The sequence below is a fragment of the Suricata suricatta genome, chromosome 4 (genome assembly GCF_006229205.1).
Source record: "Suricata suricatta isolate VVHF042 chromosome 4, meerkat_22Aug2017_6uvM2_HiC, whole genome shotgun sequence".
Lineage (NCBI taxonomy): Eukaryota > Metazoa > Chordata > Mammalia > Carnivora > Herpestidae > Suricata > Suricata suricatta.
In genome coordinates, this window is record NC_043703.1 from 85,242,292 (window position 1) to 85,262,650 (window position 20,359).

General features: G+C 40.4%; 1 protein-coding gene across 4 annotated transcripts in view; it reads right to left on the bottom strand.

Moving 5' to 3' along the window:
• Positions 1 to 10,762, bottom strand: part of IL1RL1 (interleukin 1 receptor like 1) — a 36,374-nt gene extending 25,612 nt beyond the window's left edge. Inside the window, exon 1 of one of the 4 annotated variants that reach the window (XM_029937118.1) lies at positions 10,543 to 10,762. The gene's annotated coding sequence lies outside the window, so the exon portion shown is untranslated. Of the gene's footprint in view, positions 1 to 2,243; positions 2,314 to 10,542 lie in introns of those variants that run through there. The other 3 variants (XM_029937114.1, XM_029937116.1, XM_029937115.1) reach the window with 3 other exon arrangements.
• Positions 10,763 to 20,359: the final 9,597 nt, after the last annotated feature.

Sequence of the window (20,359 nt, forward strand, 5' to 3'; positions counted from 1 at the left end):
ACTTAAACATGCAGAAATTGATTTTTGATAAAGCACCAACATAAATCTATGGGGAAAGCATAATTTTCAACAGATGATGATGGAAAACCTGGCTATCTGTATAGATGGAAGATATATCTTTACTTCACAATATATATATAAATCAAAATCGGTCATATTTGTGAAAAATTATATAGCCGAAAATCAGCATAGTTTTCCTACTTGGAGTAGGACAAATATTTCTTAGACTAGATACAAAATTCACTAATCATGAAAGAAGAATAAATAACAGAATGCACCAAAATATGAACTTCTGTTCTTCAAAGGACATCAGTTTAATTTGACTAGACCAAGCTGCATGCAGACAAGACACAAGTTATACATCTGATGGAAGACTTGTATGTATAATTTATAAATTTACCAGTCAGTATGCAGGTGATAAAATAGCCCAATTTAAAAGAAAAAGTGAGAAAAACTCAAAGTTAGAATTCACAAAATACACCAATGGCCAAAAAACACATTAAAAAAGAAAAATGTAAATAATTGAAACTACAATGAGAATCCATTTTATGACCTTACAAAGACTGAGAATATCAAGTGTTGGCAAGGATGTGGGCAACTAGAACTCCCATATATCCCTGGAAGGAATGTCAAGTGATAAATGACTTTGGAAGAGAGTTTGGAAGCTTCTGGTAACTGCTGACCACATGACCCAGATATTTCTCTCCTAAGGATTTACCCAAAGGAAGTAAAAACTTATGTTCACAAAAAGACTTGTACACAGATGTTCATAGACTCATGATGACTGGTACCACATAAATGGATATACTATTTTACACTCATGGTAGAATGCTACTCAGCAATAAAAGGAAGGAAGGAAGGAAAGAAGAAAGAAAGAAAGAGCACACTACAGGTGGATTTCAGAAACATTAGGCTGAGTGAAAAAAGCCAGGTGTAATAGAGTACACGCTGTATGATTCCAATTCTATAATATAATATATAATATGTAATTCTATAACATCATATATAATGTTCTAAAATGGCAAAGATTATTTAGTGATTACTTGGGACGGAAGATGTAGCAGAGTAACAGAAATTTATGGGATGATATCTGAATTGAGATGACGGTCTCACAAGGTATACATCTGTCAAAGCCAACGGAACTTTACACTTAAAATGTGTTCTTTTTATTCCATGCACATTTATATCTCAATGAGTTCACAAACAAAACAAAAAATGAAAGAACATCTACTCTTATGACTTAACAATTCCACTCTTAGTATTTCCCCAAGAGAATTAAAAGCACGTGTCCACAAAACACTTATCAAAAAACGTTTATAGATGTCATATTCATGTACCAAAACCAAAACAAATGTTTTTCATCCAGGAGAATGCATAAAGAAAAGGCAATGAAAAAGAAAGGAATTACTGATATAATACCATGATGAATCTCAAAAAGATCACATTCAGTAAGTTTGAGTTTGTCACAAAATAAGAAATAATAATGCCCTGCTCAACATCCCCCCCACACCCAAACTACACCAAGCAGAAGAAACTAAACACAAAGGAGTACATATTGCATATTACACTTCTACAAAGCTCAATGACAGGCTAATCAACTTACACTAAGAATTGTAAAGCATGTATTTGAGACTGTGGGAATTTGGTGGGAAAAAGGTGGTGAGGAAATTTCTAAGAAGAAGAAATTCTTTCACTGGTGTTTGGGTTGGTGATTGTATGACTAAATATTATCATCAAATCATATTCAACATTTAAGATCTGTGGTTTTAATTGAGTATTAGTTATTTCCCAGTAGTTTAAAAGAAAATGAAGTCATAGTCTCCCAAGCATGTAATAAAAGCAGCACTGTACTGAAGGCAGGAGACCCAGGTTCATTTCTGGGATATGATGAGAAACCGCCTCTGGAGCTCTTACCAATATTTAGTCATCAAACTTCCCATAATAAATGATCTGTGGAGAAAATTGGTTGTGGGTTGCTTTTTTGGCTTTGGTTTAGTTTAGTTTAGTTAATTTTGTATTGTTTTTGAGAATGATTCCAAGAACAAGTCATCCAGAACAAGTTTTACAGTCTGTCTTTTTCCCAAAAAAAACTTTTAGGTAAGTTTCCTCTCTGAATTTGTTTCAGAGTTTTTCTGGCTAAGATTACAAGCAGCCAGCCAGGTACGCTTCTATGTAGTTTCTTGGGTGTGAGCAAAGGTGGCACTTGAAATATTTGACAGAAGTAACGTTACGTAGGCACTCACCAAGTTAAAGGATACCCACTACTGCAAAGGAGCTGCGCTGAATCCTGTGGCTTCTAGATGATGAGGACATTGTAGGGGAGTACACTGGAGGGTTCTGGGTGAGGGGGCTGAAGTTTAATCAATAAGAAAACATTTCAGTGGTTTAATACCTATCATGGTTATGCATACCGATTTAGCAACAACAGGGCTTCTAAGAGCAGAATGGAACCCAGGTTGCTAGTGGGGGCCTCTTAGGTGTCAATCACTGCTCCAGATACCAGGGATGCAGCAAGGCACCAAAAAGAACAAAGACAGATAAAATGACCTGCCCATGTGGAATTTACATCCTCTCAGAGAACAAAGACGATAAACAATACAAAAAGGTAAAGAATATTATAAAACATTTACAATTAGGCAGGGAAAAAAAGTCAGAGGAGGGAGGGAAAGACAGTTGGAGAGATGCAGTTTCAGGTAGGGGGATTCTGGGAAAACCAGCCCGGAAGGGAACATTTGATAAGCAGAGCCGAGGCAGCAGGGGCGGGCGTGTGGAGGCCCTGAAGACAAGCGGGCCTGGTGTGTCTAAGGAGCAGCAGGGAGCCAAGTGGCTTGAGCCCAGCAAGAAATGGCAGGAAAGTAGGAGTTGAGGTCAGAGAGGTTTGGTGACCAAATCCTGCAAGGCTCCTTGAGTTATCGTAAGCACTTTGATTTTTACTTGGTAAGATAATGGAAAAACACTGCAGGATTTCAAGCCAAGGGCATGGAATGGTTGCTGAGAAAATGCCCTTACAGAGGACCAGAGATGAAGGAGAAGAACAAGTCAGGAGGCTATGTGGTTGTCCACGCAAGAGGAAGATGGGAGCTTAGGATGTGAGACAAGGTCGGATTCTGGATACTTGTTGGCGTATTGCTGACGGGGTTTCTTGATGGATGGGATCTGGGATGTGAAAGAAAGAGCAGCCAAAGATGACTCCAAGGTTTGGACTGAGAAACTGGGCCAAGGGGTTACTGTTTGCTGAGATGGGGATATATGTCACAAGTGGAGCAGATTTTGGAGTAAGATTAGCTCGGTGTGGGACGTAATCAGCTTGACACATTTATTAGACAAACTGGAGACGTCTAGTCAACAGTGGGGTTCTTGCACCTGAAGTTCAGGAAACACATTCAGGCTAAGAATACAACTTCAGGTGATGTCAGGGTGTAGATGAAATGAAGTCCGTGGGACTAATAAATGAGATCCTCAAGAGGGAAAGTAGATAGGCCATGAGGGTGCAAAAGAACAACTTTTTATTTTCACCATAAAATTTCCCTGGAGAAAGGTATTTACCGTTCCCTAAAAGACAAATTTGGATCTCTCTATATAAAGTACTAGAGAAGTGTGGAGAATTCAGCATAAGTTAAAGTAAGTTTTTTCTTATGTCTCTCTTTTTTCTTTCTTTATTCTCTTTTTTCTTTTTTTTATTTGGTTTGTTCACTTGATTGTTTGGTAAATAACTTTATAGTATCTGGACTCACTCTTACTTGCTTCTTTAAATTTCAACTCGTAAATAAATAGGCAATATTGTAATGGCATTATGCTTTGGTCACTGTTTCTGATTACCCCTATATCCTTGCTAAAGCCAGTATCAATCCTCAGTCTTGACCTTCCCTTGGAGGAGTCTCTGTCACAGGTGAGCAACTTCACCTCCATCTTCCTGCAGGACCCCCACTGGCTGCTCTTTCATATTCCACCCCTCTCCTCACCATTTCGTGGTTTAGTCTTTGGATATCTCTTCTCTATCTGCATTCATTCCCCATGTGATGCTGTCCAGTTTCTATTGGTTCCCAACTTCCTCTGGTGCTTCCCAAGTATAATCTGACACCAGGCCCCCGTACATGGAGGGCAGGGAGAGGCTGAAGAAAGAGGCAGGCCTCTCCAGAAAGGTAAATGGCTGTTGGCATTTTTAATTAGCAAGGGAACTTAGTTACAGAGTTATCTTGGGTAATAACAGGACAAATAGATCTCTGCACCTGCCTGCCAAATCTGATGTGTTTGTATAGAGAATTCAACTGGCTTCAGTCATGTATACCATCCAGATGGTCTCAACACCACATAGCTGTCTCAAGTGTGTGTCTTGGGAGCAGCCTCTGGTCATGGAAAAGGTGAGGAGCCTCTAATTCCCAGCCTGAGTGTTAACCAGCGGTAATAACCTCTCGATAAACTCCCCCAATAGTTTCCTTGCTCTAAACATCAACTATACACTGATCACACACTGGCAAACTTGCTGTGCAGACTTTGCCTCTAAGCTTTAGACTCAAGTATTCACTGCAGAATTGACATCTCCACTCAGTGTCCTCGATGTCTCAAAATTAACCTGTCAAGATTGAATTCCTGCTCTTCCCACCAAAGCCTGCTCTTCCAATAACCATCATGATTGATAGTAAATAACTCCATCTTTACAGATGTACAGATAAGAATCCCTGGAGATGTCCTTATGCCTCCTTTTCTCCAGCACATTCCCTCCAATCCATCAGTGAATCCTGCTGAGTCTACTTTCCAGATATATTTGGGGCCCACTCATGTGACCCCTTGTCATGGCCCTCCACTGGTGGTCCAGGCCACCTCTGTCTCTTGCCTGGATTACTGCATTTGCCTTCAGATTCTTCTCTTTGGTCCTTTCCTTGCTCTTAAAAGAATTTTTTTTATGTCTTTAGTTTATTTTGGGAGAGAGAGACAGAGAGTGAGCGGGGGAAGGGCAGACAGAGAGGGAGACACAGAATCTGAGGCAGTCTCCAGGTTCTGAGCTGTCAGCACAGAGCCTGGCATGGAGCCCAAACTCATGGACTGTGAGTTCATGACCTGAGCCGAAGTCGGACGTTTAACCAACTGAGCCACCCAGGTGCCCTGTTTTCCTAGCTCTTATAATCTACTACCGGAGCAGAAATCATCAATAAACCTCTTCATCACTCCTCTTCTCAAAACCTCCCCTTTTACTCAGTGAAAGCCAAATTCTTTGTAATGGACAAAAAGGCCCTCAATGGTCTGGCAGCCTTCACACTTCTCTGATTCAGGTTATTCTGTGTTCCTGCCCTCATTCCATTCTGTGAACACCTTTCTCCTCCCTCTTCCCTGAACATGCCACCCTTGCCCCCACCCTTGCTCCTCTATCCTAGGTTCCCTTCTTCCAGAGATCTGTCCAGCTCATTCCCTCCCTTTTGCCTTAATGAGATCTACCCTTTGCACTCCCAACCCCCCTGTTCTGCTCTATTTTTTCTGTGGCTTTTATTACCTTCTGATATCCTAAATACTGGACTTGTGTACATATATTTTCTGCTTTGTTCCCTTATATATCCCAGAGTAGGTCCTCAATAAGTAGTCTTGGAATGAACAAATGAACGAAACTTGTCAGGTAAGCATGAGGATTAATTTCCTCTCCAGCTAGATTGTTACTGAATGGAACCCTCCTGCTTTTAAGGATGTCATACTTATAAAGGTGGAAGGAGAAGTAGGAAGTGGGTGTATTTGGCTCAGAGGCCAGGAGCACAGACCACACTGACAGACTGAAAGAAGGGAAGGGACACCTGGATGGCTCAATCGGTTCAGCATCTGGCTCTTTTTTTGGCTCAGGTCATGATCTCACATTTCGTGAGTTTGAGCCCCACATCAGGCTCTGCACTGATAGTGTGGAGCCTGCTTGAGATTCTCTCTCTCTTTTTCACTCTGCCTTTTCCCCCACTTCTTAAAAAAATAAACATTCTTTTAAATAAGGGAGAATTACAGCAGGAACACACATATACAAAAAGAGAGAGAAAAAAAGAAAAGCCAAAAGGAGTCATGTTTGACTTCAACCTCCAATTTTGTCAAAATACTCCTTAATAATGGCAGAAGGCAAATCCATTTTAAGATCATTTGTTAGTTCATGATGATTTATTTCAAAATAAGTTTTATTTTATAAAGCTTAGTATAGGCCACATTTTGAAAACATTCATCTTTTGTTTTATCTTTTGAACGGTAGTCTCTCTGATGTCATTTTAAGTTGATATTTATGTGGGCAGTGATCTAACAAACACTTGTCAGTGGGAGAGGGGGCATGCTTACACTTCCAGGTAACAATGCTCACAAACAAATCAAAATGAAGAGAGGCACTTTTGAACATTCCAGCCTAGAATCTATCAGACCCCTGCACAAGGAGAGAAACAAATGTGAAAGAATTCACAACTGAACATTTGTCTTTACCTCATTGCTTATCATCCCTACAGAGTAGTGAAACCCAAGAAAACTTGGATAACAAGGTCTAATTAAATTTTTTTTATTTGAGAGAGAGAAAGCATCTTATTCAAGAGAATGATCTTTGGGTTTGTTTGTTTGTTTGTTTGTTTGTTTGTTTGTTGTTTTGTTTGTTTGTTTGTTTGTTTGTTTAGCATTTAAGTTTACTGCTCAGATAGTGAATTGAAGACATCAGGTACCAGCGTATAATAAGCCAAAGTTCCGAAGGGGAGTGGCTGATGTTTTCCGGCCATTAAGGACCCAGGGTGAAGAGGACTTTAGAAAGCGCTGGTTGGCCCTGGGAATGGGCAGATAGTATGAGGAGCAGGGAGAGGGACCAGCAACCTCAGATGAATTCCCATCATCCCCTTTTCTTTCCTCAGGGACAAGTCCCCATCTTGGGGTCCTCAGTTGGATGCAATGGGGCCAAGAGTGTGGAGGTTCCAGTGCACAGTGACTCAACCCCTCAGTCCCTTTATCTCCTTAACTACAAGTCTTCTGAGAGGAATGGGCAGGGGAGTCTCAATTGCCATCTCAGAGTGGACTCAAATGGGCACCTAATATCCACGCTTTAATTAAGTTAAGTCAAAAGACTTAATGGTCTTAGATAGGGTCAGCAGTTGTTGAAATTCAAAGTTATCCATCTACTTAGGGAATACATTATAAGGACTGCTTTAAATCTCAGTTACACTGTCACAGACACTTGTCTTTATTCTGTTTTTCCATCAGGGCACTGTCCTCTTTCACCTGGTTCAGTCACATATGGCTCCAGATCCAACCCCAGAGACTCAACCCAACTCTTCTCATGCTCATAGTCAGTCTTGCTGCAGTGAGCCTGCACTGTCAGCAGCATTGGTGTGGCATAGGGGTTGAATACACAGGATCTGAATCGGCTAGAGCTGGGTTACACCCTTACTTCACAGAATTATCATAATGACAACAGATTATGGTATATGGAGAACACATGGTTCAGAAGTACGCACAGAATGGACTCCCAGTATGTAGCTTTTCTTGCTATTACAAGTGTGCTTAAAAAAAAAAAAAACAATTGTGTCTCAGAAAGAAGGAGCCTTCTCACTTCTTACCCAGGCCCCCTTCATCACCCCACATCTCCTCTGACTCTGCACCCAGTCTTCAGTAAAACTCATAAAAAAAATATGGCAGAAAAGCTTCATGACATTAGTCTTGGCAAAGGTACAGAAAAATAGACAAAAAGCAAGAGAAAACTAGTGGAACTACATCAAACTAAAAATTTCTGCAAAACACAGGAAACAATCAATAAAACGAAACGGCAATCAATGAAATGGAAGAGAACATTTACTCACCAGATATCTGATAAGGGATTGATTTCCAAAATATATAAGGAACTCTTAACAATTCAATAGCAAAAAAATAGCAATGACCCAATTAAAACATGGGCTAATGACTTGAATAGACATTTATCCAAAGAAGACAACCAGATGGCTAACAGGTACATAAAAAGATGCTCAACATCACTCATCATCAGGGAAATGTAAACCGAAACCACAATGAAATAACACCTCCCACTTGTCAGGATGGTTGTGATTAAAGAAACAAAAGATAAGTTCTGGAAATTGGAACCCTTGTACACTGTTGGTGGGAATGCAAAATGGTGCAGTTGCTAAGGATAACATAAAGGTTCCTGAGAAAGTTAAAACTGGGAAATAGAAATAGTGATCCAACAATCCCACTTCTGGGTATCTATTGGGATCTCAAAGAAGTATTAGCCCTTTCATGTTCATTGCAGCACTATTCAGAATGGCCAGGATGTGGAAACAACGTAAGGCTACGAAGAGATGAATGGGGAAAGTGTAGTACATACATACAGTGGACTAATATTCAGCCCAAACCCTGAGTGAGGATATTATGCTAAGTGAAATAAACCAGTCACAGAAGAACACGTATTACATGGCTCCACTCATGTGTCATCAAATACATAGAATCAAAGAATGGAATGGTGGCTTCCTGGGGCTCGGGGGCGGAGGAAGCGGGGGTTGGCAATCAACAGGCATAAAGTTTCAGTTAAGTAAGATGAATAATTTTTTTAGAGATATGTTGTACAATGTCATGCATATAGTTAACAATCCTGAATTGTACACTTAAAATTTTGTTAAACTGTTAACAAAATTAAAAAAAAATTTTTTTAAGACCCCTGTTTAGAATCCAGACAACTTGGTTGGCCCTTTCCCTTCTTCTTCCTGGAAACTGGACTTGGGTGCTGTTAGAGTTTCTTCCAAGACCAGAGGGACGTTTCCCTTCCCCCTGAACTAGGACCCTACCACATGCACACATGTGCACACCCATGTGGTACACTCACATGATTTCAGCGTCACGGCTGCAGGGAGACTCCTGCATTGTGCCTACCCACTACAGTGCATTTGCCCTTGCACACCAATGTTGCCCAAAACTTTGGAGACTCTCTCCTTTAAAGTTGTCTGTTTCTGCAATTACAGAAAACTGGGAAGTGTGGAGGGGTGAGCCAAAAAAGACAGACCCTCACAATCATACAATGAGTATTTCAAAGGACATGGATGAAGAACTCCCCTCTGGGAGAAGCAGGTACCTGCTACCCATATCCCCTTAATCTACTGACCCATGTTTCCAAATGTAGACATGTCTGTTAGGAAACTGCTTTGGGTCCAATCACCACATCTAAACACCCTGTTCAAAAACAGAGAACCCGATGCTTGCTGGGGGTTCTGTAAAGTTCAGATCAGCACCCCTGGCAGCCTGTCTGCAGAGCACAGAGATAGTAGTTCCCAGAGCAGGAGAGGAAAAAATAATGACAATAATGAGGGCTTACATTTACTATCAGCTAGGTACTGAACTAAGTACTCTGCATCCATTTAATCTTTAGAAACCACCCCCAGTGGTTTGGCATTAGTATTAACATGTGGGTTTTGTAGGTAAAAAAATATAAGAATTAAAGAGGTTAGGTTAAGTTGCTTGGAGTTATGGATCACATGAGTGTGAGCGCAGGGACTAAAATGCAGTTCTGCACAGGGGTGCTTAGTCAGTTTAGCCCGACTCTTGATCTTGGCTCAGATCATGATCTCAGGGTCATGGAATCCAGCCCCACATTGGGCTCCATGCTGGGCATGGAGCCTGCTTGAGATTGTCTGTCTCCCTCTCCCCTTGCCCCCCCTCCCCTGCTTATTCTCTCTCTCTCTCTCTCTCTCTCTCTCTCTCTCTCTCTCTCTCTCTCCCAAATCAATAAGTAAAAATAAATAGCATAAACACAATCCTGCACAATTCCAGAGTTTTCTGTCTCAAATACTTGACATAAAATAACAGACATTGGATAACAATGTTCATGTTGATATTTGGGGGACAGTGACACATGGCCAGTTTGGCCTTGGGTGTTGATAAAAGAACTGTTGCAGCTGCTGGCAAGCACCCCTCCCGGGCCTCTGCTCCTGGAAGGAATTATCAGGAAATCTGACCCTCATTGGGTAGGGAAGGCTGTGGGGGCCCGCTCTGCCATTTGGATCTGCACACTCTGTTGGGCAGCCTCCAGAGAGAAAGAGAACAGAGCCATCAAGCAGAGGTTCAAAGCAGCCACCAATGACACATGCGACCTTGAATCAGCCAGTCACTTCAGCCCTTCTCTTCACATCCTCCACTTGTTTTTGGTCCTGTGTTACCTTCTCCCTGATGGCTGACTTCCCATGCCACATGCCTCTTCCTTTCCCCTACCGTCCCGATGCTCCTAACCTCCTGAGTTCTTCCTCCCCGTCACCATCTGAGAAGATGCCACATCTGGCTTTTCGTGGACCCCAGAGAAGAGCTGGAACACGTGTGCTCTGCGTGTACCCTGCCAGGCCCCTTACCTTCCCTCCGACACAGGAGGCCAGAGTTCTGTATTCGACAGACCAGACTACCCAACACTCCGTCAATCTGTAACGTGGTTTTCCACGTGGTAATACTACTGTTTTTCATAAACAAAACATGGATGGCAATTATTCTTTTTAACCTAGATTTTTGCTTTAAAATTCCATTCCCTTTGAGATAAAAGTATCTAAACAACAAAAAAAACAAAAAAACAAGGGAACTTACCATTAGGAAGTCATACTTCAGCTCTTTCTTCTCCAACTTTCTGCCAACCGAGTTTATCTACTCTAAACGCCAATTTCTCTAATAGATATCTGCTAAATACAATAGTCACTTCTCTTTAAAAACCTCCTGTTTTCCTTATCAGTGAAGACGCAAGAACCAGATTACTGATAAGCTGAAACTGATGAACTTGCTGCTCACAAGTGGGGACTGCAGTGCTCACCACATTGTCTATTTCAAAGATCTCTGATGATGCCGCCCTCCCATGTTACACCATCTCCATAGATGGTTACACTTCACCTTGAGTAGACTTTGCTTCCCCTGCGGGTGGCTTTTTCGGCAAAACCTCCCGGACTCCATGTAGGTGGCAGGTCATTCACCGCCCAGAGTGGGCTGGCAGCTGTAACTTCCTGAGTGCTGCAGCTCCGAATTCAACAGCGCAGCAAGTTTTAGTGCTGGCGCCTCAGTGTCCATGGCTTGAACACTCCAATACATTATCAGTGCTTAAGTGTGGGCCAGGCTCTGTGTGCAGGGATCTTGCACGTGCAATCGCTACATTCTCCAGAGCCTTATCGGAGACTCATAGGGGCTGACGATTACCTTACCCAAGGCAACAGGCAGTACAAGGAAAAGCCAGAAGAATCCAAAGCTTCTCCCAAAAGCTAGACTTTTTCCCTTTGCCACCAAATGCGGTGTCTCCGAGGATTGTAATACAGGTCTGTGAACACATATCACAATTATTAGAACTCGAGATGAACCGGCTTTAATCACTTACATGATTTTGTTTTCAAAATGTTGGTGACTTTCAAACAATCAGCGTGTACCATCTGTTAAAGAGTTCTCTAGTATAGCAGAGGAAGCATGAGTTTTAGATGCGTTCTGGTTTTCCTCTTACCAGCAGAGTGACTTTGGGCAAATTCCTTAATCTCTCTAAATCTTTCATGATAAGGGTATTGTTATCAATATTAAATGAATAATCTGTGCAAGGGGTCAGCCATGTTAATGGATACCAATGGCTTTCTGCTCTATCATATACTCATCCACCACAATTGTACTAAACACACATGTGTGCACACACTTCAAATTTGTTTGTTTTTCTCATGGTTGTTTCAAGACTCCAATTTCACTGAGAGCCAATGACCTTTTCTCCTTACCTATGGTCACTGCACATGAAAGATGAAAATTGACAGCACAATTTAACAATGTATTGCATAATCTTTATGTGGAACATGCTTTTCCATGAGGTCACCTATCATTTCTTTTCCACTGCTAGAGACCTGGAGAAAATATGCTCAAAGAAATTGACTCATACATACTGATGCGCCCAATATGGTGGCAGATACTGTGAGAGCTATATTAGGAATATAAGACTCATTCCTGATTTTCTAAAAACAATTATTTTTAAATTAAAAAGGGGTGCTTGGGTGGCTCAGTCAGTTAAGTGTCCAACTCCGGCTCAGGTCATGATCTCATGGTTCATGGGTTTGAGCCCCACATCGGGCTCTGTGATGACAGCTCAGAGCCCCAAACCTGCTTCCAATTCTGTGTCTCCCTTTCTCTCATTCCTGACCCCAGGGAACTTAAACTTTATGGAAAACAAAAAACATTGTGGTAGTGGGGAATGTAGTATTTTACAAATCTGAAAATTTTGAGTTTAAATTAGACAGAAATCTACAACCATCTGAATACATCTTAGGAGTGGGGTAGGTTATCAAGAGAGCAAGTCCTCTTTACTCAAAAATGGAATTTTCAAAATCCTCCTGCATGGGTTGAGCTGCTGGTCTCCCCCAACTCTAGATCTCTTAATGCCCTTTACCATCATGTGAGTAGTGAGACAGCAGCATTTACAAGCTAGGCCAACCCTGCTGTGGAATTTATCTTTCAAAGAGACTCTTCGCATTGGTACTCATGTACTTGATTGTTATCAAGATGATTAACGGTGTTTTCAATGTTTCCATCAACAGTTCAAGAAATCTGAAGTTCAGGAAGGCCAATGTTTATCAAGGTCCATCAAGTTTATTTGGAGGCAGATAGAGGGAAGTTTCTCCTTAACCATGCCTTTGCAAGAGCTCTGATCTCTGAATTCAGCAGGGGAAAGAGTTGGAGCCTGTGGAAGAGACAAGAGCTTGAACCCCTCAAAAATCTCCCCCCCCAGGCTTGAAGATCATTGATGATGCACTCCAAGTGTGATTCACTCTCAGGCCACCCCCATTAAAAATGACTGGACTCCTTGAAGGTGACTCTTCTAAACAAAAGTTCCACAGAACCAGTGGAAGGCAATGCTTCTCCAGGAGAGAGCAAGGTAACATCTGTGACAACTCACCATTCAATGACATGAAAGGAAAGCTCAAAACTGGCCAAACTTGTTCATATGAGATGAGAACAATCACTTGGTACTGACAGAAGGGCTGAAATGTGTGTGTGTGTGTGTGTGTGTGTATGAGTGTGTGCACATACATGTCCAAGCCCAGGCTTTTGTGTTGGCATGTGGGTTTTGTCCACACAGAGAGGATATCTTAGCTCTGCACCAAACCAAAATGAGCTTTTAAAGGTCAAAAATCTCACCACATTGCCCAAACTGAGAGGTTAGCTGGGCCTTGCACCTTGGAAAACTAGGAATAATTGGCTCAGACAACCAAATGACCACCTCGGTCTTCCCTGGGATGTCCACTAATTCCTAGGCTCATTGTGTCAAGGTGTCCTCTGTCCCTGGCTGCTGCCCCAGGAGTCCCATCTCTGTTCTTGTCGGCACCAGCCTAGAACTCAGTTCCTTTTGCAGTGTGTGCAGGAAATCCCTTTACACCAAACAGTTCTGAAGTGTGGTATGCCAAGCTAAGATCTGTGCATCCCACGGCAGATTTCATGGCCTCCTACCAGCCACCGGACACCTCTTCTTCATTCCTTCTCATGTCTGCTCATCACCACTCCTTCCCTCCCAGAGTGCTCAGGAGCCTTTCACTTCTTCCCAGTGCCTGTCCTCATATGAGCGCACCCCAAATCCCCCAAGGTTCTAGGCAACTAAAAAGGTTGCAGCCCATTTTAGAAAGAAGCTGAGGATTCTGGATTGCAAATTCATTTTTCTCTGTCACATCTACCTTTGGTTGACCTTTACTTCTTCAGAAGCACCCTTTTCCCCCTTCTAGCACCTTCGCATCTCTCACCTGGCTGCCACAAACCATTGAATATGTTGACTAGCATGACTTGCTGCTTTATTCTCCCAAGGAGCAAAGAATTACTTGAAGAGTAGAAGAGCATTTTAAATACAAAATATGAATAATTAATAAAATAATCTTAGCATCTATGAAAAAAAGAAAACTATAGGAATAGTGTTTTAACCCAAATCAAATTGAGTATGTAACCAGAATCTTTACTTCCTCATAAAACCAGCCTTGTGTGTCTCTACCTCCCCTTTCAGCCTTGGTCTCTGCTCTCCTCATCCTATTTAAGAGGAAATAAAATTCAACCTTATTTCCTATTCACACTGTAGTAAATTCTTTCAGATCCTTCATGGTTGTAGAGATAGGTAAATTGTTTTCTATCTTCAGGGCTTACATTGGCTGTTCATGGTTTTATTGACACAATTATCCTTAATAATTGGCTCCTGTCCATCCTAATCTAATTTATGCAGCTCAGAAGCTTTGGATTACAATACTCTTTTTCTCTCTTTCTTTCAGAAATTAAAAATTAAAACAAAGCATGAAAGCAAGAGTTACTCCCTCCCCCTTACTCCTATCCTGAAGTTCAAACACAGTCCTTGTGTGGCAGAGTTAACAGAGATACTTTGAGAGTTGAGCAATGGGACATATGTTCAGTTGGAAGAAGAATGAAGTCATATTTTCAGTTGGAAGAAGAAATAATCTTGAGCTTAAATTTTTGGATGTTTATATTCTCTCTCTGTCTCTGTTTCTCTCTCTCATACACACATACACACACGCACATATACTCCTTCTCCAAAGGAAACAATGAAAACTTTTTAGTCAATGACTTCTATAAAATACATTTAGATCGCTCCAGGGCCATGTGTCCCCTGCCAGACTTATGTAGTTGAAGCAAAAGAATGAGCAATTGGGTAGCTAGGAATCATGAGGTCCCTATAAAAAGCACCTTCAGTAGGTGTGGCAACAAGCTTCCAAGATGGCCCCCAGTGATCTCTGCCTCCCTGTGTAGTGCTTTCCCACCCTGTACCAGGCAGGTCTACGTGGCCAATAAGATATGGAATAAGTGAGCACTTGCCACTTCCAAAATTCGGGGAAGGCTTGCTGTTGAATCACTCGTTCTAAGAGAAGCCATGCCATGAGCAGCCCACATGAGTGAGTTTGAGGGACTGAAACTTTATGAAAGAACCTGAAGGAGAACCACCCAGCTAAGGCACTCTTGGATTCAGATAACATAGTGAAGGTTTCTTGTGTAAGCTACCAAATTTTAGAGTAATTTGTTACACAGCAGCAGATAACTTCTGGTTGATAATAATATGTCTACAACTGTTTTCCCTGTGGTTCTGTCAATGGGGAGGTAATAGCCAAGCGCCCTTGCTAGTATGAAATGATTTAACCTCCATGGGTTTTTGCATTATATTTCCCTCACAAAGTAGTAAAAAATGCAACATCTACTCCTACATAATAGGCCTTTTGCTTTGTGTTGTCAGGACTTCCTATCTGAGAGATTGCTCCACACTCTTGAAAGTCCTCCTCTCCTAGTGTTATCAGATCAACTCTCTACAGGGAATTCTATGTATTCAACAGACCTTTGTCCACTTATCAGAAGGAAACAAATTCATTTTATCATAGAAAGCAACACGTCACCATGCTGTCCTTAAAATCTAGGGTTGGTACCATGTCCAGACTGGTCAGCAATGGCATCTGAGAGGCCTGGAGGAGACAGATCTCTAAGGACTGTGAGATGACCCTCATGTGGCTATCAAGAGCACAGCCAGCAGGCAGTCCAAGTTGCAGTAGGAAAGTCAGGGCTCAGCAAGAGCAGTGGGTGGGAGCTGGGGCCAGGTCTTAGGCAGGGGTCTGTGACTTTGTGCAAACAGGCTTTGTCTTGATCAGAAATGTTCTAACTGTGATGTGATGCCTTCCTCTTCTGGTGGCTGTGGCTCCCTGGAATCTCAAACAAATGCTTGGACTTCTAACACAATGAGCATGTAAGAGGAAAACCCAATTCTGTAGGTCATGTCCTCCATATTTCCCCTGTGTGGTGGCCCTTATTCTCTGGTGTCTCAGTCACTTCCCTTACCTTCTAATGTTGTAAGAACAAAGAGGAAGGCCAACTGTAGTTGTATACTCCTTCTTTCCTCTTATCTAAATAAATGTCAACATTTTCCATTATGACCCTGGGTCTCCTAAACCTAGAAATCCTGAAGCAAGCTTCCATCTGGGGCTCATCAAAGGTTACACATGGCCTTTATTTGCTGAAATTCTTGACTCTGGTGAATATTCATGACAGATGATCTTCTGAGATCAAGTCCAGATACCTTGAAGTATTCCAAGAAAATTTAGATTTATTGAGAAAAAAAGAATTGAGAAAGGAAAGATGAAGATTTCAACAGAACTCACACAATACACGTTTTTGGAAAATCACTTTACTCATCCACTCAAAGTTGTTCCTTTGCAGGGTCCTGTCCAATCCCTCGAAATCAACTCCCTTCATCAATGATATATTTTTAAAAATAAACAAGTTTATTTGCCAATGTACTTCCATAACATGTAGCTTATAATATCTAACAGGTACTATCCTTAGTCTGAAGTACAAAACAATGGCATATTGGAGGACCAGTCATTTTAAAAATCATGTGTTTCTGACTATGTAAGTTATGTTCAGAGAAGAAATATTGAGTATTTCTGAGTGTTATCCCTAGTACTCACCGATTATAATTTTGAACATGTTCATATATTTCTAAGTCCTACTTCTAACCGTGTGTGTACGAATACAGTTGTGCATGATACATATAATTACACATAAATATTATATATATGCACATACAAAGCCAATAAAAGGTGAAAGAGACAAAAAGAAAAAGAAGGAAAAGAAGTCATGTTATGTTTTATAAGAGATAATAACAATAAATCATAATAACAACAATGTAAAACACAATAAAAATCACAATGAATTCTTTTGAAGTTTGACAAAATAATTCTAACATTAAATTGGAAAATAAATAAAAAAGAAAAACTAACTTTTTATTAAGTTCTCATGTGTTCTAGGCATTGGTGTCAGCCACCAACTAGCAAGCATCATCATACTAAACTTCAGAAGCAGGGATTGTTGGTGCCACCACTTTCCAGATAAAGAAACTGGGCCTCCAAGAAGTGATTATATGTTCTGGGCCTCCTCCCAGATAGCCAAGGAGCTGGGATTTGAATTCAATGACCAGGCTAACATTACATCAATCTCTGCACTGCTTCTCAGCTTTCCAGGAATGCCTGAGAAAATGAATAACATTTTCCAAGAAAATGTTAAAAATAATAAAAGGTTAAGGGAAAGGGTGATTGATCTTTCCAGATGTTCTCTCTTTGCTCAAGAAAGCTTCAGTGATTAAAACAATGTGGAATGGCCACAGGAGGAGACAAATTGCTTAATGGAACAGAACAGAAAATCTAGAAGCAGATCTCAACATTCAGAAGAAGTTATGACAAGATGATAAAACAAAACCAGCATATCAACTCTTGCGGCCAGAAGAGGCTTTAAATAAATAGTGTTAAGAGCATTTTAGAGTTATCTAAGCATTTAAATATAAGTGTTATAAAATATATTATAATCAGAAAAATAAAGTTCAGGTAATGAAAAAATTATGTTCCAAATGAATTAAAGGTTTAAAAGTTAAAAAAAATTAGGCTGTGAACAAACAGAATAAAATATTACCTTGGTTTATGAGGTAGGAGTATTATTTGGCTTTCTAAAGCACAATGATAAAGACAGAAGCCATAATGGTAAAGGTCTAATCAATTTTACTACAGCTGAATATACTATAAATAGCAGGCCTGGGGAAATATTTGAAATTTATACATTTATTTATAGCTTATAGAATTTATATATAGATACACATATGCTTTCTATACAAATATATTTTATAAATCATTATTATAGCATAACTGAAGTTTTTAAATTGTCAGAGGATATGAATAGGCAATACACAAAAGAGGTTATAGAACTTTTCAATAAGTTAATTACAAATATCATGCCACAAAACGAATCAGGAAATACAAATTAAAATCAATAAAAGTACCGTTTCTACTTATCAGATTTATAAAAAGCTTTACAAAACTACAATATCTGATACTGGCAAAAAGTGCCCCGAGATGATGCATGTTCAAACTGGTACAACGTTTCTAGAGGGTAAGTTGGACACTTAAATAAAAATGTTCTTTAACTTGGTTATTGGTTTTCTGTTAATATATTTGAGGAAATTATGGATGTTCAAAAATATGAAGCCTCTCACTGGCAATGTTGCGGATAAGAGTGGGGAAATAACCATGCACACTGATCGATTGAATAATCTATTCTGTTCTACCTAATAAAAATACTTTGCAGTCATCAAAAATCATATAGCCTAATGACATTTAAAGAAATATGATTGTGACATATTTTAAGTGTTTAAAGAACAAGTCTTGGGGCGCCTGGGTGGCTCAGTCGGTTGAGCGTATGACTTCGGCTCAGGTCATGATCTCACAGGTTTGTGGGTTCAAGCCCCACGTCAGGCTCTGTGCTGACAGCTCAGAGCCTGGAGCCTGCTTCTGATTCTGTATCTCACTCTCTCTCTGACCCTCCCCTGCTCATGCTCTGTCTCTCTCTGTCTCTCAAAAATAAATAAAAAACATTTAAAAATTTTAAAAAAAGAACAAGTCTTGTGACTTTCCCTTCCAGTCAAGATGTAGTAACAGGGACCAGATTTACCCTTCTTCCTAAAACAACTAAAAACTGGACAAAATGTATGAACCAACAGTTCTTAAGATACTGAGATGAGAGAGGAGAGGCAAATGAGACCAGCCCATGGCCCCCCGGGCTGATTGTCTGGACACTTTCTGGGCTGTGGCTTGGGACTGGGAAAGAGATGGAGCTCAGCAGTCACTCTGAGTTGAGGTGTCAGAGCTGGGGGTCTGGAAAGGCCAACGTGAAGAGGTCAGGGAGCGCTGTCTAGACAGATCTGCAGAGGGTCCCACCATCAATCAGCACGGTACTCATGCTTATGAGAAGATTATCTGAAGCCAAGGAAAGAAACAGCCAAAATGGTGACAGAGAAAGATCGTCATAGCTGACACAGAGCCAGGAACAGTACTTATTCCCACTACGTGATATAATACATGATATAATGGAACAGAAACTGGTAAGTCATCACACTCATTATTATTTAGAAAGATTGCATCTCATCAGTAGTACAAATTAACCATAGACTAAATACTGCCCTGGTTACACATGAGGAAACTTAAAAGGAAGACCCACAAGGATCAGACTATTTCCATGCAACTTAACAGTGATCCAGAGCATAACTAAAGAACAGCTATAGGAACACAAAAATACCTAATATCCAGCAGGTTAAATTAGTGTTTTCTGACATCCAATCAAACAGTATCAAGACATGAAGTAGCTGGAAAATACTACCCTTAATGAAAAGAAAAGACAACTAAAAGTGACCCAGAACTGACACAAGATGGTAGAATTAAGAGAAAAGCATATGAAAGCCGCCAATATATTTGAATTCCGCATGTTTCAAAAAACAATGTGAATGATGGTGTTAAGTGGAGACATGGTAGGTTAAAAAAAAAAAAAAAAAAACCCAGAGGCCTCTGGGTGGCTCAGTCAATTTAGCATCCAAGTTCTGCTCAGATCATGATCTCATGGTTTATGGGTTCAAACCCCACTTAAGGCTCTGTGCTGACAGCTCAGGGCCTGGAGCCTGCTTCAGAGTCTGTGTCTCCTTCTCTCGCTGCCTTTTCTCCCGTTGCACTCTCCCTCTCGCTCTTTCTCTCTCTCAAACATGGATAAACATTAAAAAATGTTTTTTATATCCAAAGATAACTCCTGCAGATAAAAGCAAAAATATTTTGGAAAAAAAAATTACACTGTATGGGAATAAAGATTATACAAATGAAACACAGAAAAAGGACCAGACAAAATAGAACATCAGTGAGTTGTGGGAAAATGTCAACTCATGTAAGTGTAACTTGAGTCTCTGAAAGAAAGAGGCTATAAAGTGGATGGGAAGAAAAAAGTTATTTGAATAATGGCCTCAAAATTCCAAATTTGACACAAGTTATAAAAACCCTAAATCCAAGAAGCTCTGGGAAACTCAAACATTCAAAACAAATAAAACTACCCTCAAGGCACATCACAATCAAATGACTCAAAACCAGTGATAAAAAGAAACCCTTAAAAGTCAGAGGGGGAAAAAAAAATCACACGTTACTACAGAGCAACAAAGATAAAGATTATATCGGATTTCCTGCAGGAAAGAAAATAATAGAACAAGGTCTCTGCAGTAGTATAAGAAAAGGTTACTTTAGAATCCTTTATCCAGTGAAAACACTGCTCAAAAAATGAATGTGAAATATTTTTTGGGGCATGTAACAGTTGAAAAAAATTAATCCATAACAGAACAGTACTATGAAACATTTCAGTGGAAAGTCCTTAGTGGAAAGAAATGATACCAGCTATAAACCAAGAATGCAGAGCCCCAGCAAAAAAACTACCTCTATGAATCCAAGTGAACTATGTGGGGGAAATGCAAAGATTTTTAGTCCTTACTATTGAAATCACCTGAAAGACAATGTATTGTTTAAATTAAAAAAAAAAAATTACAATGCAATGTGAGGTTTACAAT